General features: G+C 48.0%; 1 pseudogene; it reads left to right on the top strand.

Annotated features, from left to right (window-relative positions):
• Positions 1-15,283, top strand: part of LOC147112636 (uncharacterized) — a 131,320-nt pseudogene extending 116,037 nt beyond the window's left edge.
• The last annotated feature ends 9,759 nt before the right edge of the window (positions 15,284-25,042 follow it).

Below are 25,042 nucleotides of genomic sequence, written 5' to 3'. Positions count from 1 at the left end.
TTTATGTTGTGAAATAGTGCGGAGTTGTTAACGTAGTTGTCAAAGGACTGACTGTGCTGGTGTTAAATCTTCATTTCCCTGAGGTGTACCAACTCTAAGCTTGGTCAATAGAAATATTTCTGGTTCAGCAGTGATGCAGTGAATGAAATTTTCAAAAGCTTCTTGGTCTTTTTTTAAGTAATGGACAGAGGCTGCCTCCCTGTGGTGCATTTATTATGAACAGTGGATGCTGAGTCTGGACAATTCAAAGAGTTATGCATGAATGATCCATGCTAAAAATGCAAAAATATATAAGTTAAAATGGAAAAGAAAACTCTGAAATTGAACCTAACTGCCAAAAGAATAATCAGCCATTTGACAAGAAGTCAGACATCTAACTTAAGGGAGCCATTTTTCCTGTGTGAACTCACACTACCACATGTGACATATAGAACTGAACTATGAGAAGATTTCCCAATGGCTTAAAGAATGACTAGATTGTGTGATGTGGTAGTGAGCAGTAAAGGCCAGAATGAAATGTTCAGTCCCTGATCTATCTTGGGTTAGCTGGTCTCAGTTACAGTGGCAATGGGTTCCCTACAATTGGTCTCAGTATCCCTGGCCTAGGGAGTGGAAAAGTCAGTCAGGATTTTCCCTCCTGATTACTATACAGGGACCCCGCCTAGAAAATCTGCATGGGTGGATGGTGTGTAAGGATCAGAATGGGCTCAGCTCTGATATTCCCGTATTCAATTAGAATGTTAACACTCATTGGGGGCAAAATTGGGTACCTTTGCTCCTCCCATTAGCACTTCTGGGGGCGTAAACAGGGCGCAAATGGCTTTGCGGCCGGGCGCGGCGCTGACATCGATTCCCGCCATATCCAGCAGGAGTTTTGCGGCGGCACTACGGCGTTGCGCCCCGATCGCCTTCACCTGGAGATCATGATGTCATCACCATGCGCATCGCCCCGGTAGCACCTCGGATCCGAAATTGATTTCCAGCCCCTGCAGCAGCGCCGGTCGAAAACACCGACAGCTGCAGGAGGCATGCATCGGTCGGCTGGCCACTTCGAAGGGGGATGATTAAAGGCGAGGTGGCCGAGGTAAGTAAAAATAAAACTTACCTTTTTTGTTCCGCTTTTTTTTGCGGGTTCCTGCCCGTGATCGATCAGCCCGTCACTTGAGTGCCGGGCTGATCATGCTGGATCGCAGCTGCCTTGGTGGTCCAGGTAGGTAATTTTTCGCCTGCAGCGATGGCCCTTCCCTTTAAGGGACAGAAGGAGCCTTTGAACGTGGCAGCGCTGCACGGCCCAGTGTGCACGGCCCAGTGTGCATGGCCCAGTGTGCAGCACTGCTGAAGTCTCCATCCTGCCTACTGCTGATTGCGCTTCAAGAAGGAAGTGGAGCGCTCCACTTCCTTCTTGGAGTGCAAAACCGAATTATCCAAACTTTAAAAATTTAGCGCCCCATTATCCCAGATCACACATGAAGACTGACAACTCAGACAATGTACTGAAGAGATGATGTTGGATGTGGAGCCATCGCTCAGAATGAGTCACTGTGTTCTGGTGAGGAGAAAAAAAAGGGCTTTCTGGTTATTGAGAAGATCTTGCAAAAGTTAGTGAGATAATACTGCACGTCTAACCTTAGTTTTCAATAACCTGAGCCTCCAAAAAGCATATATATTTACTTTAAAATTGGTCGTTCACGTTCTGACTTAAATTATTACTATTAGGTTTGGATAATATATGATGTATTTATTAGACAGATCTTCAATCATTTCACAATACATAGCCATGGATTCAAAATTACAATATGCCCGAGACCATTCACTGTTCCGTCATCACTTTTCATGAAATAACTCTTACTTCATAACTAACTAATATGATTGCCCTTAATAACATTGGGTTTCAACATTTTCTAATCTTTCCTATGTAGTTTAAAACTAGCATGATTGCCATTAAAATAGAACATTGATGGCATTTTCATAAGCTTCAAATAAATAGGAGCTAACTTCATGATTAAAACATTAATGGCCCAGAAATTCGTGTCGGGGGCTTCCCGCGGGTGCAAGCCCCCGACCTACACTTACCTAGCGCGTCGGCAGTTGAGGCCTGGGCCTGCGTGGATTTCCTCTCTGTGGCCCGGTCCAGCTCCCGGCGCGCTGTGCTTGCGTGATCCAGCGGCGTAGTTAGTGCGATGCGTCCGCTGGGATCACGTGAGCCTTGGGTAACCAATCGGAGGAGGGAAAAGCCCATTCATGAGACTGACGGAAAGAACTGTCAAACTAATGAAAACTCCGGCCCCCAAAACAGTACTTACCCTTCAAATAAATATTTTAAAAAATCACAATTTTTAGATAAACTATAAATAACATTAAATAACTATTTTAAACAATAATTTAAATTTTTGAAAAAAATAATTTTATAAAAAAACGGGACTAAAAATACACTTACTTTACTTTAAAGTATTTAAAAATAATAAACCTGTGGAAAAAAAATTCTAATTTTAATTAATTGACCACTTACCTTTTAAAATGAAGTCCTTATGCCTGGTTTTTAAATGTGTAAAATGTAGAGGCCTTCATGCACGGAAAAACCTGTTAAAAAAAAGGAAGTTGAACGCGCACGCACAGACTCCCGCGCGCACGTGTTCGACCTCTGAACCCCTTCGTTCAGAGGATCGGAAATGCCGGTTTCCCGCGCATGCGTAGTGCATGCAAGAAACCGGCACTTCCATCGGGTCCACGCGTGAGTACTCCGTCCGTACTCACGCGTTGGGACCCGAATTTCTGGGCCATTCTAATGAGACTGCAATGCAGATTTGTGTAGTTATAAGAGGCATTGATAGGCCTGGCAAGTATATGTTTAGAATATTCTTTCCCACTAATCTTTAAATACATCAATCACTATATGAGACAGATGATGCATCAGAACCAATAAGAGAAGATAAAGAATGTGGAGAATATTTATAAGATCATGTAGTGAACCTTTCCACAATTCCTCACAATCCCCTTCAGTTAGTTTGAGTACTTCCCAAGCAGTTGGGTTAGATCAGTATAGAGCAACTGAATCTGGAGTAAAAAAAGCTAAATAAGTAATCAAAAACAATAACCATGTGTTACATTAACTCAGCCAAGCAAGGGAGGAAGCTTTGAAGGGCCGGTGAAAACTACTTTGAAAATCATCTTTACCAGGTACGTAAATGAATATTATCAATATTTTAATTGAATTAATTGTTAAATCCTTAAATAATATGAATATGTCAAATCTTTTAAAGAATGGAGGGCAGTCAAGCGATGTATCGCAAACTAAACTCAGCAATAGCCAGGTAACATCTACACCAATAACTTCTTACCCATCCACAGTCAGCTGCAGCACCCTTCTTCCAAAAATAGCTTTTGCTAATGTTTTGAGGTCCAGGAATGCCTTACATGTGGGAGAGTTCCATGTGACACACTCATGCAATTCAGCACTGGATGGCAATGCATCTTTGCTCTCTCACTATGCATCTCTTGTTTAAATAGAGTCCACCTCTATGTAGATTGTGGTGCCTTCCAGCCATGTTGGATTTTTCCAATGATCAAAATCAAGATGCATTGACTGATTAAAGTGGCTTAAATAAAAATAGAAAATGCTGGAAATACTCTGCAGGTGAGGCAGCATCTGTGGAGAGAGAAACAGAGTTAGCGTTTCAGGTCAATTCAGGACCTTTCTGATGAAAGGTGCCACCACAGGAAAATGGCCTTAGCTCCATGAGAGAGGCACCTACTCTGCTCTCTCAGAATGACAGTATGCCTGCTCCCCACCAGCCACTCCATCAGTGACCTTGCTGGTGCCACTTACCCAATCGGTCCAGCCTGCTGCAACCAATGCCGAGATAATACAGTCTGCAGCAGGCCCTCTAGACCCAGAGCTGCTCCAGCTTGTCCTCCAAGGCCATCTGAAGTGTCCTCAATGGAATCTTAGCAGCCTTTCACCTCCCAAGCTGTAGCCACTGGGGAAACACTTCATAGGAGCACCAAGGTAGGAAAAGGAGCACACAAGGCTGGCACTAACGAGTTGTACAAGGGTGATTACTGATTTGTTTTGTCAATGCTGACATGATTTGAGAATATTTGTTTGACAAATTTGTTTTTTGTTCTGGATTTAGTGATGGTGTTTATCTTTGTTGAGGGCAAGACCCATAAGTCTGGAGTGAAGGATGGCAATCGGATGGTGATTATAAGGAAACTGGTAAAGATTGTGGGACTATTGGTGAATGGGGAATGGGAGGTGTTAAGTCCGTGAATGATTGAGACACGGACTAGCAGGAGAGAAACAAACAAGTCTTTACTGGTGAAAGGCATAAACGAATCTAAACAACAGAGGCTCTCTAGCGCCTTTTATACAGGGGTGGTCACTGCCGGTACTGCAGTCTGAGACCAGTTATTCTCTTAAAGGTACATACACAACAATTCCTCCCCTTTTAGATAAACAGTACATAACATTCATTTAACAACTAATGATAACGAATTACAATCACAATTACTGTTGCTAGATACATTGGTTAAGTTTAAGCAATTATAAGTTCAGTCTTTGAGGAGGCTTCCTAATTCTGTCTGGATAACGCCTCTTTGGAGTATCAGGTTCTTCTGGCAATGTTGAGTCGGAATCAATGTCGTTGTTTTGTTCATCTGCTTCCAATATTACCGGTTCTGCGGTAGCTGCAATTGGAACGTCGATTTCATTACCAGGTGTATCAGATCGTGGTGTGGAGTTGACGTTTTCCAGTGACTCTAGAATCTGGTCAGCATGGCGTCTTACAATGCTCTCCCCAGCGTCCACGGTATACATGAGAGATCCTTGTCGTGTACAAATCGTTCCTGGCTGCCATTTCTCAGTGCGGTAGTCCCGGGCCAAAACTGGTTGACCTATCTTAAAACTCCTGGTCGGCCTTTCATTCATATTCTGAAACTGCCTGTTCTCCACGTCTCTTCGGACGTTTGGCTTAACCAAATCCAAGCGGCATCGTTGTCTTCGATTGAAGAACATCATGGCTGGAGTTTGGTTGGTAACCGCATGTGTTGCATTCCGGTAGGCAAACAAGAAGTTGTCCACCTTGTGTTGTAGGGGTATATCTTCATTACACATTGCCTTGATAGCCTTCTTGAATGTTTGGACAAACCTCTCGGCCAATCCATTAGTGGCTGGATGATATGGGGCAGATGTGTAATGCTTAACACCATTGTTCTTTAAGAACCTCCGGAACTCTTCAGACACAAACTGTGGTCCATTGTCAGAGCAAATCTGTTCAGGCAGCCCATTCCTGGGAAATATGGTTCGTAAAACTGCGATAGTTTTTTCCGTGGTGGTTGAGGACATTTTTATTACCTCTGGCCACTTTGAATGTGCATCCACCGCAATTAAAAACATCGAGTCCATGAAGGGACCAGCAAAATCAATGTGCACCCTTTGCCATGGAGATGAGGGCCACTCCCATGGATGCAGAGGAGCTTGTGGTGGGGCGTTTTGGACCTTCTGGCATCCTGCACAGCTCTTGGTCATCTCTTCGATTTCTCTATCGATTCCCGGCCACCACACAAACGCTCTGGCTAAGCTCTTCATTTTTACCCCACCCAGATGACCATCATGAAGCTCATTGAGCACTCTATCTGTCAACTTAGGTGGAATTACTACTCTGGATCCACACATCAAGGTTCCTCTGCACACTGACAGCTGTTCTCTTCTTGACGAAAATGCTGGCAGCAGTGGTTCGCCATGTGCTGGCCATCCCTTCACCGTTAAATCATAGACCCGTGATGGTGTCGGGTCATTCCGTGTTTCCTTTTCTATGTTTGCATTCGTCACAGGGAGACATTCGACTATGGTCGAGTGGAATAACTCTATTGGATCCACTGCAAGGTCTTCTTCTTCCACCGTCGGCAACGGTAGACGTGACAATCCATCCGCATTTCCATGCTGTTTAGTTCCCCTGTACTCGATGTCATATTGGTGTGCCCCTAGGAAAAGGGACCATCTCTGCAGCTGTTGTGCTGTCATTATCGGTACGCTCTTCTGAGGGTTGAAAATGGAGACAAGAGGTTGATGATCGGTTAGTAGAGTAAATTTTTGACCGTGCATATAGTGATTGAACTTCTTCACCCCCCACACTAGGCTGAGGGCCTCTCTGTCAATCTGGGCGTAGTTACGCTCGGCAGAAGTTAACGAGCGTGACGCAAAAGCTATCGGCCTCTCCAAACCATCAAGGAATTTATGTGACAGTACCGCCCCAATGCCGTAGGGAGACGCATCACACGCCAGCCTGATTGGCAGTGCTGGGTTGTAGTGAGCCAATACTTCCTTTGAAGTGATTAAGTCCTTACTCTTCTGAAAAGCATGTTTACAATCATCGCTCCATTTCCATGCTACCCCCGTTCGTAGCAGGGCGTTCAGTGGATGCAGAATTGTCGACAAATTCGGCAAAAACTTATGATAGTAATTCACCAACCCGAGGAATGACCTCAGTTGCGACACATTTTCAGGCGCTGGGGCCTTAACAACCGCTTCAATTTTGTCAGGGGACTTATGTAACCCCTCTTCATCAATCACGTGGCCACAATACGATATCTGTTTCTTAAAAAATTCGCACTTGGGGCGGTTGGCTCGCAGCCCATGTTCCCGTAGTCTAGTGAGCACCTGTTCTAGGTTGTTAAGGTGTTCACTGTCATCTTCACCTGTTACAAGGATGTCGTCCAAGTAACACTGAGTCCCTGGAATCCCTTGCAGGACTTGTTCCATCGCTCTTTGCCATATCGCCGGAGCCAATGCTACTCCGAATACCAATCGATGATACTGGTAAAGACCTTTGTGAGTGTTTATCGTGAGATACTTCCTAGAGGACTCTTCAACCTCTATCTGCAAATATGCTTGTGCTAGGTCAATTTTTGTAAAACGCTTCCCTCCAGACAGTGAGGCGAAGATGTCTTCTATCCTTGGAAGAGGATATTGTACTGTGTGAAGGACAGGGTTCACCGTCACCTTGAAATCCCCACAGATGCGAATCTTCCTTGGCTCTCCAGACTTATTGGTTAACGTTTTCTTCATGACAGGAACAATGGGTGTCGCCCACTCGCTCCAGTCGATCTTAGACAACACGCCCACCTTCTCCAGATTCTCCAGCTCTGCCTCGACAGCTGGACGAATTGCATATGGTACCGGTCTCGCTTTGAAAATCTTGGGAACTGCATTCTCTTCTATTTTTAACGAGGCGGTTACGCCTTTAAGCGTGCCCAGTTCTTGTTGAAATACCTCTTTGGCGTTAGCTAAGATTGTTGACAATCGTCCAGGAGTGACGTCTTCATCTTTTTTACCGTCCACCGTCATTGCATGAATGGAATGCCAATCTAAGTTTATCTTCCTTATCCATTCCCGTCCCAATAACGGTGGTCCACCATTTGGCAGTATGTAGAGATACAATTTCCGTATTTTCTTGCCCTTGTATTCGACAGGCACCCTTATTTTTCCTCTGAGGTATACTTTTTGCCCCGTATACGTCGTCAAGACGATGGATGTCTCTCTCAAGGGTATGTGTGAAAATAGCCGCTCATAGTCTCGTCGATTCATGACGGTTAGCGCTGATCCTATATCCAATTCCATTTTACCTTGGGACCCTGCTATCGTGAGGGTGACCCAAATGGTTCGGTGATCCTCTTTTGCGATTACATTGTTAAGTTTGAGACAGCTTAATCTCCTGTTCTCGGATTCACTATCGCTCATCTGGTCTTCGGAACTACTGTCCGTCATCTTTTGTACTTTCTTGTACGGTTCCTTCGTAGCCTTTTTGTTGTCGCTGGTCTTCTGCCCAGACCTACAAACTCGTGCAATGTGTCCAATCTTCCCGCATTGTCTGCATATTTTGTCTTTGGACCAGCAGTCCTTCTGGTCATGGTTAGTTCTGCCGCAGCGATAACATTTTGCAAATCCCTGTGTCATTTCGTGGGTGCCGTATTCCTGTGGTTTTTGTTGAATTTCTGCAGCTCCCCTGGCTGCTGCTTCATACGATACTGCCACGCTGAAAGCCTTATCTAGCGTCAGCTCTTTTTCTGCGAGTAACTTCTTCTGTGTTCCTTCACTCAGGAGTCCACAGACAAATTTGTCCCGTAGGGTATCTGCCAGTCCTGCTCCGAACTGGCAGTGCTTTGATAGCTTGCGTAGTTCCGTAAGATACTCAGCATTGCTCTCATCTTTGTGCTGAGTTCTCCTGTGGAATTTAAATCTTTCTGCTATCAACAGCGGTGCAGGGTTTAAGTGCTCCTGTAGAACAGCAACAATTTCATTAAAACTCTTCGCCTTCGGTTTGGCTGGAGTAATCAGATCCCGCAATAGGCCGTACGTTCTAGCGCCCATTACGTTTAGCAATATTGATGCCTTTTTCCCCTCCGCTATTTCATTTGCCTCGAAATATACCTCGACTCTTTCCACATACGTGGTCCAGTCCTCTAATGTATTATTAAAAGCAGTGATACAGCCAGTCTTCGGCATCTTGCAAATCTAAATTGGCGTCTCCCGCGCTTTGCCTTCTTCCCCGATTTAACAAAATGGCGCCTCCCGCGCTTTGTCTTCTTCCCCGCTGTTGTTAGCGCTGCTTTCCACGGTTTCCTGCACGTTAAATATTAATTCGTTTTCTTTTATTATCTTCCTGTCGTGAAGCGGACCCTCTGGGACACTTCCCTCCCTCTTCTGAGGTCCGAACGCTGCCCAGCTTTGAAACACCGGCCGCGCCCTGTGTGCTCCACCCTCTCTCTCTCTCCTTGCTTCCCGACTCGCTGCCCGGCCCCGTTGAAAGGCCACCCTGTAGTGTATGTACCCGTTTACCTTTAAGAGAACTATTGTATGTAACCGTTCACCTTTAAGAGAACTATTTTAGGTGTGGCACTACTTTGTTTGGCTTCTGTATATGGTAATACCGACGGTGACCACACCAGTATATAAGTGTTGTGCCAGGAGTTATTGGGCAGATTCGCCCTGACCTTCAAATAGTAAAGTCCTGTTTTAAGTTACTCTTGGAGTCTGTGTATTAATTAACTAAACAACCCACAGACATTACAGTGGCGACGAGTCCGATCGTACCCTGTGGCAACAATAATTCCGAAGCAGTTAACGAGCGTCGAGAAGAGGCAACCGCCCTCGTCATTCTGCTGGGAGAAAACTCGAGTCTGCAGAGCTGGAAAGGAGGAAGAATTCAGAGACAAAGACTTCCATCAGCAACAGGCACTGACTGTCCCTTCTGCCACGGTGAGGAGTGAGCCGATCAGCACGAGAAGCAAGGCGGCCACGGGGACTGTGAGTAAGGGAAAAGTAAAAAGAATAACCGGAGGATAAGGGCGGTGCACTCAACCACGGTCGAGGGGGAAAGGAGCCGGACAGAAGTCGGGCCCAGAGGCGCTGAGACTGGGGCAGCGTGGAGCAAGGAAGCCGCGGTACAGACAGGCTGGGGACGCAACGGCGTCGTGAGACAGCTAGACCGCGACCGGCGAAAAAGGCCGGGCAGCGACCGAAGCCACGAAGCGCTGCGACCGGGAGCGTAGGCGCGGGAAGATATAAAACCTCAGCCGCAGCCGGGGAGGGAAGCACCGGACTGCGAGACGGCTGGGAGAGGCGTTTGGGAGCCGAGCGAGCGGGAGAGGCAGAGCCGACCAAGGGAGACTGCGCGAGAGCCAGTCCAGCGGCTGAAACTGTTCTCCGTCAATGGGGTGTACCCAGCGCCGGTAGAGCCAAGCGAGCGGGAGAGGCAGAGCCGACCAAGGGAGCCTGCGCGAGAGCCAGTCCAGCGGCTGAAACTGTTCTCCGTCAACGGGGTGTACCCAGCGCCGGTAGAGCCGAGAGAGCGGGAGAGAGACCGAGCCCGAGCAAGGGGAACTGAGCGAGAGCCAGCCCAGCGGCTGAACCTGTTCACCGTCAATAGGGTGTACCCAGCGCCGGTTGCCTTGCCGAGAAAAGGGAAAGCACTGAAGCCGACGCGCAGGCTGTGAATCTGAAAGCCAGCGGCCGTCGCCTGTGGGGGAAAGTGTACCCCTCCCGCTAGGGAAGAAACGCCGGAAGCCGCCATTAGGCGGGGAAGAAGACAGAAGCGGGAAACCGCCATTGAAGTGGGCGGGGAGAGAAGATAAGCGCGGGAAACCGCCATTTTCGCGGGAAAACCGCCATCTTAGAAAAAAAAAAATAAGTTAAAGAAATAATTCGGGGTGTTATCAGAAAGAGAGGAAGATGCCTAAGTGTGGTAACATCAATGATTTTAATGCCGAGGTAGAAGACTGGGCCACGTACGTGGAACGCATCGAGATCTATTGTGAGGCCAATAAAATAGAAGAAGATGACAAAGCTATAACCTTGCTAAACTCGATGGGCGCGAAGACATACGGGCTCTTGAAGCATCTACTATCACCAGCTAAACTGGCGGATCAGACTTTCGATGATATTGTGGCTGTTCTGAAGGATCACTTGAACCCCACACCGTTGATGTTGGCGGAACGATTCAAATTCTATGCGAGAACGCAACGGAAAGACGAAAGCAACGCAGAATACTTGGTCGAACTGCGTAGACTAGCGAAATACTGCCAGTTTGGAGGGAATCTGACAGAGGCATTGCAAGACAAGCTCGTGTGCGGGTTGGCAAAGGAAGGAATGCAAAAGCGACTACTCGAAGAGAACGACCTTACACTTGACAGGGCTGTCCTTATTGCAGCATCGCACGAAGCCGCAGCGAAGGGAACTGCGGAAATGCAGCTAAAGACAGCAGCACTAAGTGTGGATCAAATTACCTCGACAACAACAAAATGCTATCGTTGTGGGAAGACAACACACGACCAGAACCAATGCTGGTTTAAGAACCAGGAATGTAGGAAATGTGGCAAACTGGGTCACATAGCTAAGGTATGCCGGTCAGGGAAGAAGACCAACAACCAAAGGACCAACAACCAAAGGAAGCCATCACAGGAAAAGTACAACAAGGTACACAAGGTGGCTGAGAAGAGTTCAGACGAACAGAATTCAGACTCACACCCAAATGGCCAGGAGCTGGGTAGTCTGAGAATTCACAATGTGAGTAAGGAAGCTGACCTACAAACTATCTGGGTCATGCTAAAAATAGCTGGAATCCAAGTGAAAATGGAGTTGGACACTGGATCAGCTCTATCAGTCATAAATCGAAGGGATTACCACCGGCTATTCTCACATATACCCTTAAGAGATACCAAGTTCGTATTGCAGACATACACGGGGCATAAAGTATACCCCATGGGAAAGATAAGAGTCAAAGTGAGAGATAGGGGTAAAGAACACCCAAGAATGAACTTATACGTACTACATGAGGGAGGACCACCACTTCTAGGACGGGAGTGGGTCAAGAAAATAGACATGGAATGGCACTATCTAAAAGCCATAACGAGTGAGGACTCGGTGCAGACAATCAGCTCAGATTCTGAAACGGATGACGATAAGACCAACCCAAATATGAAAGACAAGGCTGAAATGGACTTGCCGACGAAGGTTGGAAAAACGAAGGCATGCATAAAGGCTTATGCTCCAGAGAAGAACAAAGTTTCAGAACAGAACTCCACAGAACAACGACAACCTAGTTTGACAGAAAATTCTGAGCCTGTTCAAGTTACAGACATATCCATGACGGAAGAACACCGAGCTCGGACTCAAACTTATTTCAAATTATGACAACAATTAGAACAATTGAGTTACCGTCTCGTACAAGAGATGAAAACAATGAAAAAGTTCTATGACACCGAATGGGAGAATCTGGAAAGACAGCAGAAGCAGCTAGCTCAAGCAGAGAGCGACCATAGAGCCATTGTGACCAATTACCGATCACATCTCCCTTATGCTGTTCAGGAGTTAGAATATTTGCAGGAAGAAGCAAATGAAGAGGAATCTTCAGGAAGCCAGGATTTTATTCCAGTTCTTCTCTACGACTCCTTACAAGCAGAGTGTGAGAAGTTGAAAGAACAGTATGAACAGGCCCAGGCTACAATTCTGGAAGGGGTTAACTCGGCAACCTCCGAAAAGCTAGTTTCAGTGGAAGCATATGAGCAACTGAAGGTTGAACATGAGCAAGAAGTCCAAAGGCTGCAGGAAATTCTTGATGAGCTCAAGGCCAAGACAGACTCATCGGTAGAAGTTCCATCCATAGGTGAGAAATTAGAGGTGAAAGACATGGCAGAACATGAAAGACAAGATGTACAAGAACTCATAAAAATATTAAAGGAAACCCAAGACAAATATGGGGCGGCAATGACCGAGATTCAACAACTTGAAGAACAGATTCAACTGGGAATCCGTTCAGTGGAAGAAAAGGGAACTGTAAGAAACACAGCGACTGTAAGAATGGCCTCTGAACATGAGCTAGAGAGCATCAAGGCGCAACTTCTCCGAGCGCTGGAAGCCAAAGTACAAGAGGAAAAGAAGGTGAAAGCATTGGAGGAAAAGGTGGATGAAATGGAGAAGGCTCTGACCCACAGTGTTCCCGTGGAAGAGTTAACGGTCAGCCAACTCCTTCATATGCTGAAGGACAAGACTCTACAATGGGAACAATCTGAACACGAGATTCAATCTTCAAAGGGAAGGAGTTCGGAGCTCTCAAAAGTTATGGAAATAGCTGAGGTTGCAACACAGATTTTACAGGGATGCCAAAAGTACGCTGAATCACGTCAATGTGAACAGCAGAATGTTGAAACAGCTGCTCCAGTAGAAGGATTGAATAGCCTGATCAATCAATCCCCGAGGGAAGGGGAAGTATTGAAATCACAAACGAGGTCATTAGTGAAGGATTTGCAGGAAACCCAGGAAGAGCGGGATGAATATGAACGCATGAAGAAGTCTCTTCAGGGAAGATGTCTAGGGAGGGAACAACAGTCGGCTAACGTCCAGTTGGGTACGGAAGAAGTAGCAGGCCCTCTCGCTAGACTAGCTCAGGACGACACCGAATATTACCATGACCTGTTGAGTGACACGGAATATTACGATGACTTGGTCTGCCCAGCTTGTGATGAAAACTCCCAAAGTGCAGAAATCAGGATGAAGCACTTAAAGTCTAAGGAACATAGGGAGATGGTGGTGCTACAGCTGGCAGCGGATAAGGGAGCCCCGAGAGTCTCCAAGAAGCAGAAAAGAAAAAGACGAAGCAGAAGACGATAACCATCTAAATCATTATCACTTCTATCAGATCATGCACGTGGGCCCCACGAAGGGGGCCAAATCAGTTGGAAAGTAGGAAAAATTACCAAGGCAGTCCAGCTGTTTGTAAAAGTCAGCACTGCTGGTTCAGCAGGATGGAAGTTCAAGCTGTTAAGCCAAGGGAAAGACTATTGGATGAGTCACGCTAGAAATGTGAACCGGCTACACCACAGAGATGTTGTTCGGACCGAGTCAAGACCAGAGACTGAATCTGTGAACTGTTCCCGCAGAGACTGAATCTGTGAACTGTTTCCCGCAGAGACTATATCTGTGAATTGTTTTACATGAAGTTGATTATATGTTATGTTTAATGGGGAATAAGTATGTTGTAAGCTAAAAAGGGAGGATTGTAGTGTATGTACCCGTCTACCTTTAAGAGAACTATTGTATGTAACCGTTCACCTTTAAGAGAACTATTTTAGGTGTGGCACTACTTTGTTTGGCTTCTGTATACGGTAATACCGACGGTGACCACACCAGTATATAAGTGTTGTGCCAGGAGTTATTGGGCAGATTCGCCCTGACCTTCAAATAGTAAAGTCCTGTTTTAAGTTACTCTTGGAGTCTGTGTATTAATTAACTAAACAACCCACAGACTTTACACACCCGATCGAGCTTCAGCCCGCCGCAGCCCAGGAAGGATCAGAGCACTACCTGCCACCAGCCCGATTAGCTGGGAAACCACGTACCGAGGAACCCAGCCTGGCTCTGGACAGTCTCTCCTGCAAGTTTTGAACTTGATGATTGACGGTCGACGCCCGTTTCTCGAGTTTCAATGGCCTATTATTTTTTTTTTTTTCTTTCTTCTGGCTCCGACCTTCAACAACGTCGTCGGAGCTGCTGCTGAGTTGCAGGTAAGTTCGTTTCTAACTCGTCACCAGTGTTAAGTCCGTGAATGATTGAGACACGGACTAGCAGGAGAGAAACAAACAAGTCTTTACTGGTGAAAGGCATAAACGAATCTAAACAGAGGCTCTCTAGCGCCTTTTATACAGGGGTGGTCACTGCCAGTACTGCAGTCTGAGACCAGTTATTCTCTTAAAGGTACATACACAACAGGAGGGCTCCTCAATGAGCTGGTCTCCAAAGCGCTGGCAGGTCGAGGCACTGGTGGTCTCTGCCTTTCCTCCTCCTCCTGCTTCTCTCCCTGATCCTCCTGCCCCTGCACTTGTTGCTGCCCAAGTGGTGGTAAAGACTGGACCCTCCTGAAGGCGAAATTGTGGAACATGCAGCAGACGACGACAAATCTGGACACCTGCTCAGGGGTGTACTGTAAAGTTCTTCCAGAACAGTCCAGGCAGCAAAAGCGTTACTTGAGCACACTGATTGTTTGCACGATAATGTTCTTTGCGGCAGCATGGCTCTTGTTGTAGGCCTGCTCTGCAACTGTGCCAAGTTCCTGACAGGAGTCATGAGCTATGTCCAGAAGGGATAACCATTGGCACCTAACAGCCAGCCAGTAGCTTGGCAGCCTGGTTATAATAAAGGCGGCACGGAGGACTGACACAGGATGAGTCATAAATGCTGCCTTAAATGATGAACTAACAACTAACCTGTAAGTGTTGGATAATCCCTTTAAATAGTGCTGGTGAAGGGGGATTTCCTACCGGTTAGCATCACATTGTGCTGTGGGTGAATGAAGCACTGGGGTATTCAAAAATCAAAAACGGGTCTTGCAAGACGCAGGCACTGGATCCTAATTTAAATGTTACCGATGTGTGCTCCTGCTGGCAGCACGTCTACCTTATCCAATATGGCAGGCGGCACACTTCTGGCTGGCAATGTGCACGCGCTTCCTCCCCGCCATACTGGGAGCATAGTCGACAGTTTAGTGCCTGAAAAACGGGGGCTGCAATGCCAAATTTCTCGGCCATTAAAACGCAGGCACAATGACATCTGGGTGTCACTAGTGTGCTATACATTATGATCATGTGCTGCACAATCTGGTGCACACTGGACTTTAAGATGTTGAATGGTCTTGAAGATTCACAATATAATTTTATCATTTTGTTTTTACTTATTGTTCTTGCCATGTGAAGATTCTGTCTTGCCGTATCAACTGTTTTTTTCCAGTTCTGACGAAGGGTCATTGATCTGAAACGTTTGCTCTGTTTCTCTCTCCACAGATGCTGTCTGACCTGCATTTTCTGTTTTTATTTCAAATTTCCAGCATCCGCAGTATTTTGTATTTAAGTATTTAAGTCTCTTTCTAGTCTTGCCTTTGCCAGAAAGGTACACATGCATCATTATAAAATTGTTTCTCTGCTGCCCTGAGTCCAGCATTAAATTCAAACTCCCATTGAAAAAATATTTAGCTTTATCATATGACAGAAATATGCATGGTTTAGCAGTATTTTTTGTTTTCACAGAAATCACAGAAATCACAGAAACCCCACAGTGCAGATAGAGGCCATTTCGGCCCATCGAGCCTGCACCGACACATATCCCACCCGATCCCCGTAACCCCTACACCAACACATATCCCACCCTATCCCCGTAACCCCACGTATTTAATCCCCCTAACACTAAGGGTCAATTTATCATAGCCAATCAACCTAACCTGCACATCTTTGGACTGTGGGAGGAAACCGGAGCACCCGGAGAAAACCCACGCAAACACTAATAATATTAGTAAGTAAGCCTGTCCCAAATAATGATTTTTTAAAAAGTTTTGTGCCGAAATATTTTGATTTGCAGCCTTGTTGGATATTTTTCACATCTGAAGATTGATGGCTCACTAGAGTATATTAATACGGGGCTGTTATAACAGAACATTATAAAATGGCAGAAGGGCTAATAGCAAAGCATACATGTTGATTTTGACTCAGAAATATTCTGTATTTGAGAATATCTTTGTGATTTAATGCTTCCCATGTGGACTGCAAGGAACGAAGCTGTGTTCCATATTGACGTTCAAAATAGCGCAGATCAATTTTATTAATGCTTCATTAAATGTTCTGTGTATTTCTACAGACATTGTATGGATATATAGACATAATTAGAATGCCAGCTAATTGAGATGAAACTTTGCTCCCTCATTAAAAAAAATTTCATAATGAAAATGCCTTGACAAACAGTTATATCAAACATTATTCACTGTCTCCTCTGAAACTAAACCCGTGAAGCAATATTGATTAGCTGATTAGAAAGCATAGAGAAAGACTATTCAGAAAATGTTAAGAAAATTGCTTAAATACCAGCTAGAGAGGAGAGTGGTCAATTCATCTAACTGCACTGCACCAGATCTTGCAGTAAATGCACAAGCTTTTCTGACTGGGTTCATTAAATGCTTAAAGGAGTCTCACTGATGCTATCCTATCTTTTCCTTTTAAAAAAAAAGCTAAGTGCATTCTGATTTGACTTAAGACTTGGTGAAGTTGAGTATAGTCCCGTTTGGGGCGCCAACCTCACCAGGGCGCTAAAAGTAGCGCCCCGGAAGCATTCGCGGCCGCCCGCCGGAAATTGAGTGGTAGTGTCCCAAAGGGAAGCGCGGCGCTACTGGAGGCGCCCCGCATCCCTCTTGGGGCGCTGCAACTGAATATCGTGGTGCAACGTGCCGCAGCGCCACACGCTGCGGCACGTCGCGCTGCGGTATTGCAGGCCTTCCTCCCCTTCTTAAAGGGGAGGGGCCTTGTGCAGCGCAATCTGGGGCCCAGCTGGGTCCCCGAGGATCAGGAGTGCAGGCAAAAGAGCCCGGCACCGAAGAGAAGTGCCGAGCTCTTGGAACGCAGCCGGCACTCCGCGGGGGGAGAGGGCTCAGGAGGCCGGGGACGGGAGCGCAGGCAGGTACTGGCAGGCGGCCAACAACAAAAATGGCCGCCCCGCACCTCTCCTTTAATTTGCACCTCCCCGGCCGCAGGTAGGCCCCCCGAACCGGTTGGACATAGCATCTGGCGGTAAATCAGGGGGCACTGCCAAATATCGCGGCCGGGACGTCAGCGGGGCGCTGCACACACCGATGACGTCATTGGTAGCGGCGCAGCGCTAACAGTTAGCGCCACCACTAACGTCCTGTGGAATTTAGCGGGAGGCGTGGGCAGTACCGCGCCCGGGTGCCAGTTGGCTTGCGACCCACTTAGCGCCCTCTTAAGGCGCTAATGGGTGGCGCAACATACTGAATTTCTCCCCCCTTACATTTTTCTGTAATTTAGAGGACATATTTTTGTTTAAATGGCATGTACAGAAGCCATGATTGGGAAACTAGCTGAGTGGAGATAATGATCTGCATAATGTAGCCTCCCTCTTCTAAGTTCCCCTGATGACATACTCAGCAATCAGCGTTTAACCAAAGAATAATTAAAAGAAACTATCTGAATCGAAACATAAAATGAGGTTACGTTTTATTATAGTCACTGAAAAATTAGTGTGAAAGTAAAGTTGTCATTTTAATAAGAGTTAACAGACCTATAAGGGCTGATTGTAACCCTGTTCGCCGCCGGAAACTGAGCCGGTGGAGAGTTAAAATGGGCACAGCGACTTACGCTCTTCAATCCTGCTGCTTTACTGTGGGTTGTCATTTAAACCTGCTATTTTGAACAGGCGAGAGGGACACCCGCCGAAAGTTAGTGGGGTCCATCATTAAATAGGCAGATGTGGCTACCATGATGAGGTAATCAAGGCCCAACTGCAATATTAACCTGAGGCCTGTGGGGCGAAGCCGTTGTGGCAGGCAGAGCCAGCACCAAAAGAGGCCTGAAAGGAAAGTTCACTTTATTTTTTTCATTTGGTTTCCTTGTGGGCCATGAGGAGAAGGAGTGCTCCTCTGGGCCCTTAAGGAAACCTTAGGCTTACCCAGCCCTGGGCTTCCATCGCCCAAGCGCAATGCCCTCCTGACCCCCACCCAATTACCCTGTCCACTTTCCAGGGACTATTCCTGTGGGTCCCTGGTGGCAGTCTCCTGCCACCTGAAATCCCATTCCCGCCCATTGACCAGTGTGCGGGTCCCACCAGGTTCGGGACGGAGACTGATGGAGCCTATGCAAATGAGGTTGGGAGTTAAAATCTCCCAGGCCTTACACTGCAGAGGGCTGGATGGTTTGCTGTCTGCAACAGCCCCCACAAGCAAGAGTTTAGCAATGGTGCTAACACGGGACTATAGTCAAATGTAGGTATGCAGAAAAAGTGACATTAAATACAATCACTGTGTATAGTGTTTACCTGTTTATTCAAGGATACAATGGCCTCGATAATAACAGTTAGGTGGGAAGATTGCGGGAGGGGGAAGAATTAGTTGCCAGGAAACCCGGAAGTACGGGTTTCCCGGAGGTTCTGCTGAATTTAATGACAGGACCTGATTTTTTTTTTAATACTGGTTCTCAGCACAGCCAGCCAGATTGAAGGATGGCTGGCTTTTTTTTTTATTTATTCGTTCATGGGATGTGGGCGTTGCTGGCAAGGCCAGCATTTATTGCCCATCCCTAATTGCCCTTGAGAAGGTGGTGGTGAGCCGCCTTCTAGAACCGTTGTAGTCGTTGGTGAATGTATTCCCACAGAGCTGTTGGGGAGGGAGTTCCAGGATTTTGACCCAGCGACGATGAAGGAACAGCGATATATTTCCAAGTCAGGATAGTGTGTAACTTGGAGAGGAACTTGGAGGTGATTGTGTTCCCATGTGCCTGCTGTCCTTGTTGTCCTAGGTGGTAGAGGTCGCGGGTTTGGGAGGTGCTGCCGAAGAATCCTTGGCGAGTTGCTACAGTGCATCTTGTAGATGGTACACACTGCAGCCATGATGTGTCGATGGTGGAGGAAGTGAATGTTTAAAGTGGTGGATGAGGTGCCAATCAGCGGGCTGCTTTGTCCTGGATGGGGTCGAGCTTCTTGAGTGTAGTTGGAGCTGCACTCATCCAGGCAAGTGGAGAGTATTCCATCACACTCCTGACTTGTGCCTTGTAGATGGTGGAAAGGCTTTGGCGAGTCAGGAGGCTGTCGGGCAGGTACGCCTGCAGCTCCAGGCTGCAGCTAGGGATCTGTCAATGGGAGGGGTCAGACAGTAGGAGGGGGTAAGTAATCAGGGGGGGGAGCATTGAATGGCAGGGGAGCGGACCAATCGGGCAGGGAGGGTCAAACAGTTCAAGGGGGGGGCGGTCGGACAGATCGAGGTGGGTATCGGAGATCGAGGGGGGGTCAGAGATCGAGGGGGAGTCAGAGAGCAAGGGGGGGTCAGAATGATCGAGGGGGGTCGGAGATCGAGGGAGGTCAGAGATCGAGGGGGGGTCGGAATGATCGAGGGGGGTCGGAGATCGAGGGGAGGTCGGAGATCGAGGGGGGTCGGAATGATCGAAGGGGGGTCGGAATGATCGAGGGGGGGTCGGAGATCGAGGGGGGGTCAGAATGATCGAGGGGGGTCGGAGATCGAGGGGGGGGTCGGAGATCGAGGAGGGGTCAGAATGATCAAGGGGGGGTCGGAGATCGAGGGGGGGTCGGAGATCGAGGGGGGGTCAGAATGATCGAAGGAGGGGTCGGAGATCGAGGGGGGGTCGGAGATCGAGGGGGGTCGGAACGATCGAGGGGGTTGGAGATCGAGGGGGGTCGGAATGATCGAGGGGGGGTCGGAGATCGAGGGGGGTCAGAGATCGAGGGGGTGTCGGAGATCGAGGGGGGGTCGGAGATCGAGGGGGGGTCGGAATGATCGAAGGAGGGGTCGGAGATCGAGGGGGGGTCGGAGACCGAGGGGGTGTCGGAGATCGAGGGGGGGTCGGAATGATCGAAGGAGGGGTCAGAGATCGAGGGGGGGTCGGAGATCGAGGGGGGTCGGAATGATCGAGGGGGGTTGGAGATCGAGGGGGGTCGGAATGATCGAGGGGGGGTCGGAGATCGAGGGGGGTCAGAGATCGAGGGGGTGTCGGAGATCGAGGGGGGGTCGGAATGATCGAGGGGGAGTTGGAATGATCGAAGAGGGGTCGGAGATTGAGGGGGGTCAGAAATCGAGGGAGGTCAGAGATCGAGGGGGGGTCGGAATGATCGAGGGGGGTCGGAGATCGAGGGGAGGTCGGAGATCGAGGGGGGTCGGAATGATCGAAGGGGGGTCGGAATGATCGAGGGGGGGTCGGAGATCGAGGGGGGGTCAGAATGATCGAGGGGGGTCGGAGATCGAGGGGGGGGTCGGAGATCGAGGAGGGGTCAGAATGATCAAGGGGGGGTCGGAGATCGAGGGGGCGTCGGAGATCGAGGGGGGGTCGGAATGATCGAGAGGGGGTCGGAGATCGAGGTGGGGTTGGAGATCGAGTGGGATGTCGGAGAGATCGAGGGGGGTCGGAGATCCAGGGGGGTCGGAGATCCAGGGGGTCAGAGATCCAGGGGGGGTCGGAGATCCAGGGGGGGTCGGAGATTGAGGGGGTGTCGGAGATCGAGGTGGGGTCGGAGATCGAGGGGGGTCATAGATCGAGGTGGGGTCGGAGATCGAGGGGGGTCATAGATCGAGGGGGGTCAGAATGATCGAGGGGGGTCATAGATCGAGGGGGGTCAGAATGATCGAGGGGGGTCGGAGATCGAGGGGGGTCAGAGATCGAGGGGGGTCGGAGATCGAGGGGGTCAGAGATCGAGGGGGGTCGGAGATTGAGGGGGGATCGGAGATCGAGGGGGGGTCGGAGATCGAGGTGGGGTCGGAGATCGAGGGGGTGTCGGAGATCGAGGTGGGGTCGGAGATCGAGGGGGGGTCATAGATCGAGGGGGGTCAGAATGATCGAGGGGGGTCGGAGATCGAGGGGGGTCAGAGACCGAGGGGGAGTCGGAGATCGAGGGGGGTCGGAGATCGAGGGGGGCAGAATGATCGAGGGGGGTCGGAGATGGGGGGGGTCGGAGATCGAGGGGGGTCGGAGATCGAGGGGGGTCGGAGATCGAGGGGGGGTCGGAATGATCGAGAGTAGGTCAGAGATCGATGTGGGGTCGGAGATTGAGGGGGGGTCGGAGATCGAGGGGGGTCAGAGATCGAGGGGGTGTCGGACAGAACGAGGGGGGTCGGAGATCGAGGGGGGTTGGAGATCAAGGGGGGTCGGAGATCAAGGGTCGGAGATCGACCGGGGTTCTGACAAATCGAGGGGGGGTCAGACAGATCGAGGGGGGGTCGGAGAAATCGAGAGGGGGTCGGTGATCGAGGTGGGGGTCGGAGATCGATCAGGAGTCAGACAGATCGGGGGGGGGACGGAGATCGAGGAGAGGTCGGAGTGATCGAGGTGGGGTCGGACAGATTAAGGGGGGGGACGGAGATCGAGGGGAGGTCGAAGAGATCGAGGGGGACCAGAGATTGAGTGGGGTCAGAGAGATCGAGGGGTGGTCAGAGATCAAGGGGGGTTGGAGATCGAGGTGGGTTTGGACAGATCGAGGGGGGTTTGGACATGATCGAGGTGGGGGTCAGAGATCAAAGGGGCTCGGAGAGCGAGGGGTGTCGGAGATCGAGTGGGTGTCGGAGATCGAGTGGGGGGTCAGAGAGATCGAGGGGGTAGTCAGACAGATTGCGGGTGGGGCGGAGAGATTTTGGGTGGTCCGACAGTTGCCAGGGGCTTTTCAGGTAAGCTTGGGTGCTGGAGGAAGCACTCCTGCTTCCCCTGGCCCACAAGAAGCGCTGCAAAGTCACTTACCTGATGGATCCGACCCTTCATGCCTCACGGGAAACATGTGCTGGAGATGTTAAAATTAAAGATAAGTCCAATTCAATTCAGAAAGATCACGTTAACATTTCCTCAGGACATTAATTGCTGCAATAAGTACAGGGCCGTCTGCACTAATAAGGTCCCGACTTCAGCGAAGAGGTTACTCACAGGCATCCAAAGGCACATCTGTTAAGCCCAGAAGTGAGTGCGTTGGAGCCAGTTTACGGTTGCGATCTAAAAGTAAATCTTTTAACTACCCATGCGCCCACAAGCCACCTGTTTTGCAGGGTTAAAATTACTCCCCCTAATATCAATTATTGAGTTATTTGAAACAAATTATAATTGGCTTGTTAGGGTTTTGGGTCTTTGCCAGCTATATTTGAAAGCTATAAAATCGTATTAATGAAAATTCCTTTTAGTATTTTTATTATTTTCAATATGGGATAGATGCTGTCTTGTGCCAGGAGTGGTGCAGGAGGATTACAAAATTCGGAGAGCAGGCTCTGAGGTCATATTCCTGTGGTCAGCTGCATTTTCTGTCCTAAAGTGCTTGCACCCATTTCGTACCTTAGCATCATTAAGGAAGCAAAAATAGTCAGATGAGTACCTGGCACTATTTTATGGGATTTTCCCCAGGTTTATTCTATTTTCCTTGTGTGCCCATTTGGCAAAAAAAAGACTTTGCAGCCAATGATGTACTTTTGTAGTGTAGTCTCTGTTGTAAGGTAGGAAACATGGCAGACAATTTGCGCACAGCAAGCTCCCACAAACAGCAATGTGATAATGACCAGATAATCTGTTTTTTTTAGTAATGTTGAACAAGGAATAAATATTGGCCAGGACATAGAAACATAGAAACATAGAAGATAGGAGCAGGAGTAGGCCATTTGGCCCCTCGAGCCTGTTCCGCCATTAAATGAGATCATGGCTGATCATCCAAATTCAGTACCCTGTCCCTGCTTTCTCCCCATATCCCTTGATCCCTTTAGCCTTAAGAAATATATCTAACTCCTTGAATATAATTAATGAATTGGCCTCAACTGCCTTCTGTGGTGGAGAATTCCACAGGTTCACCACTCTCTGGGTGAAGAAATTCATCCTCATCTCAGTCCTAAATGGCTTACCCCTTATCCTTAGACTCTGACCCCTGGTTCTGGACTCCCTGACCATCGGGAACATCCTTCCTGCATCTAGTCTGTCTAGTCCTGTTAGAATTTTATAAGTTTCAATGAGCTCCCCTCTCATTCTTCTAAACTCTAGCGGATACAAGCCCAATCGACCCAATCTCTCTTCATACGTCATTCCTGCCATCCCAGGTATCAGTCTGGTGAATCTACGCTGCACTCCCTCCATGGCAAGAACATCCTTCCTCAGATAAGGCGACCAAAAATGCACACAATACTCAAGGTGTGGTCTCACCAAGGCCCTGTACAACTGCAGCAAGACATCCTTGCTTCTGTACTCGAATCCTCTCGCTATGAAGCCATTTGCCTTCTTAACCGCCTGCTGCAGCTGCATGCTTACCTTCAGCGACTGGTGCACAAGGATACCCAGGTCTTGTTGCACTTCCCCTTTTCCCAATCTATTGCCATTCAGATAATAATCTGCCTTCCTGTTTTTGCCACCAAAGTGGATAACCTCGCATTTATCCCCATTATGCTGCATCTGCCATGCATCTGCCCAATCACCCAACCTGCCCAAATCATACTGGAGTTTCTCTGCATCCTCCTCACAGCACACACGCCCACCCAGCTTTGTGTCGTCTGCAAACTTGGAGATATTACATCTAGTTCCCTCGTCTAGATCATTAATATATATTGTGAATAGCTGGGGTCCTAGCACCGATCCCTGCAGTAACCCACTAATCGCTGCCTGGAATGGGAAGCGCTATAAGTTATGTTGCTCCTAAAGTGTCACAGGCTTTGTACATGTTTCTCTTTTGCAATGTAGTGCAATGTTGTTTTTATTAGACTTTTTCAGTATTTGTGATATGAAGCTACTAATATGTGGTTTGAAGAAAAATTTGGTGGGGGGGTCTTTTTTTTCCCCTTACAGTTATACTGCTTCTAAAGTGCTTTAAATGCTTTGGCCCTGAAAATGCACAGGCCAGCGATCCAATCGCATTATTTAAGAAGGATGGGAGGGAGAAACCAGGTAACTACAGGCCTGTCAGTTTAATGTCAGTTGTGGGGAAGCAACTAGAATCTGTCATTGAGGAAAGAGTGACTGAGCACTGAAGCAAATAGAAGCTGGTCAGAAAGAGCCAGCATGACTTTGTTAAAGGTAAGTCATGTCTGAATAATCCAGTTGAATTTTTTGAGGAGGTCACTAATAAGGCAGACAAAGGAGTGTCTATGAATGTTATCTATATGGACTTCCAGGAGACATTCAATAAGGTTGTACACAAAAGATTATTGGCAAAAATGAGAGTGCATGGAATTGGGCACTGCACCTCAGAAAGGATCTATTGGCCTTGGAAGGGGTGCAGCGCAGATTTACCAGAATGATATCGGAAACTAGAGGGTTAAATTATGAGGACAGGTTGCATAAACTTGACTTGTATTCCCTTGAGTATAGAAGATTGAAGGGTGATCTGATCGAGGTGTTTAAAATGTTACAAGGATTCAATAGAATAGATACAGGGAAATTATTTCTTCTGATTGAATCAAGAACAAGGTGACATAATAAAATTAGAGCTCGGCCATTTAGGAGTGAAATCAGAAAGCACTTTTTCACACAAAGGATATTAGAAATCTGGAATTCTCTCTAGAAAGCTGTGAGTGCTGAGATAATTGGAGCTTTCAAGGCTGAGATCAATAGATTTTTGTCAGGTAAGAGTATTCAAGGGAATTGGAGCTAAAACGGGTAAATTGAGTTGAGGTACAGATCAGCCATGATCTCATTGAATGGCGGAGCAGGCTCGAGGGGCTGAATGACCTACTCTTTTTCTGATGTTCCTATGCCAGGATCGAATCTGCTGGGGATCTCCACTGCTGACCCCCAACTTGTCTTGCAGGTTCAAGGACAGGACTTTATTCAGCAGAGTAAAGGCAAGGTGCCCACACTATTAGGAGTGCATCTAGGGTGTCCACCTACCCCTGAAGGCCATAAACTGTGATGCTGGGGTACCTCCCTGAAAAGAACAAAGTGTTGCCCCCTGAAGCCCCTTTGTAAGGGAGCCAAATCCATTACAAAAAAATTGTCTCCTCTTTTGGAGGTCCAGGCCACGATCCCAGCACGAACCCTAAGG

Source organism: Somniosus microcephalus, chromosome 9 (genome assembly GCF_052327205.1).
Source record: "Somniosus microcephalus isolate GS21.2 chromosome 9, FLI_Smic_1.0, whole genome shotgun sequence".
Classification (NCBI taxonomy): Eukaryota; Metazoa; Chordata; class Chondrichthyes; order Squaliformes; family Somniosidae; genus Somniosus; species Somniosus microcephalus.
Note: the sequence above shows the minus strand (reverse complement) of the source record. Positions and strands in the feature narration are given on the sequence as shown.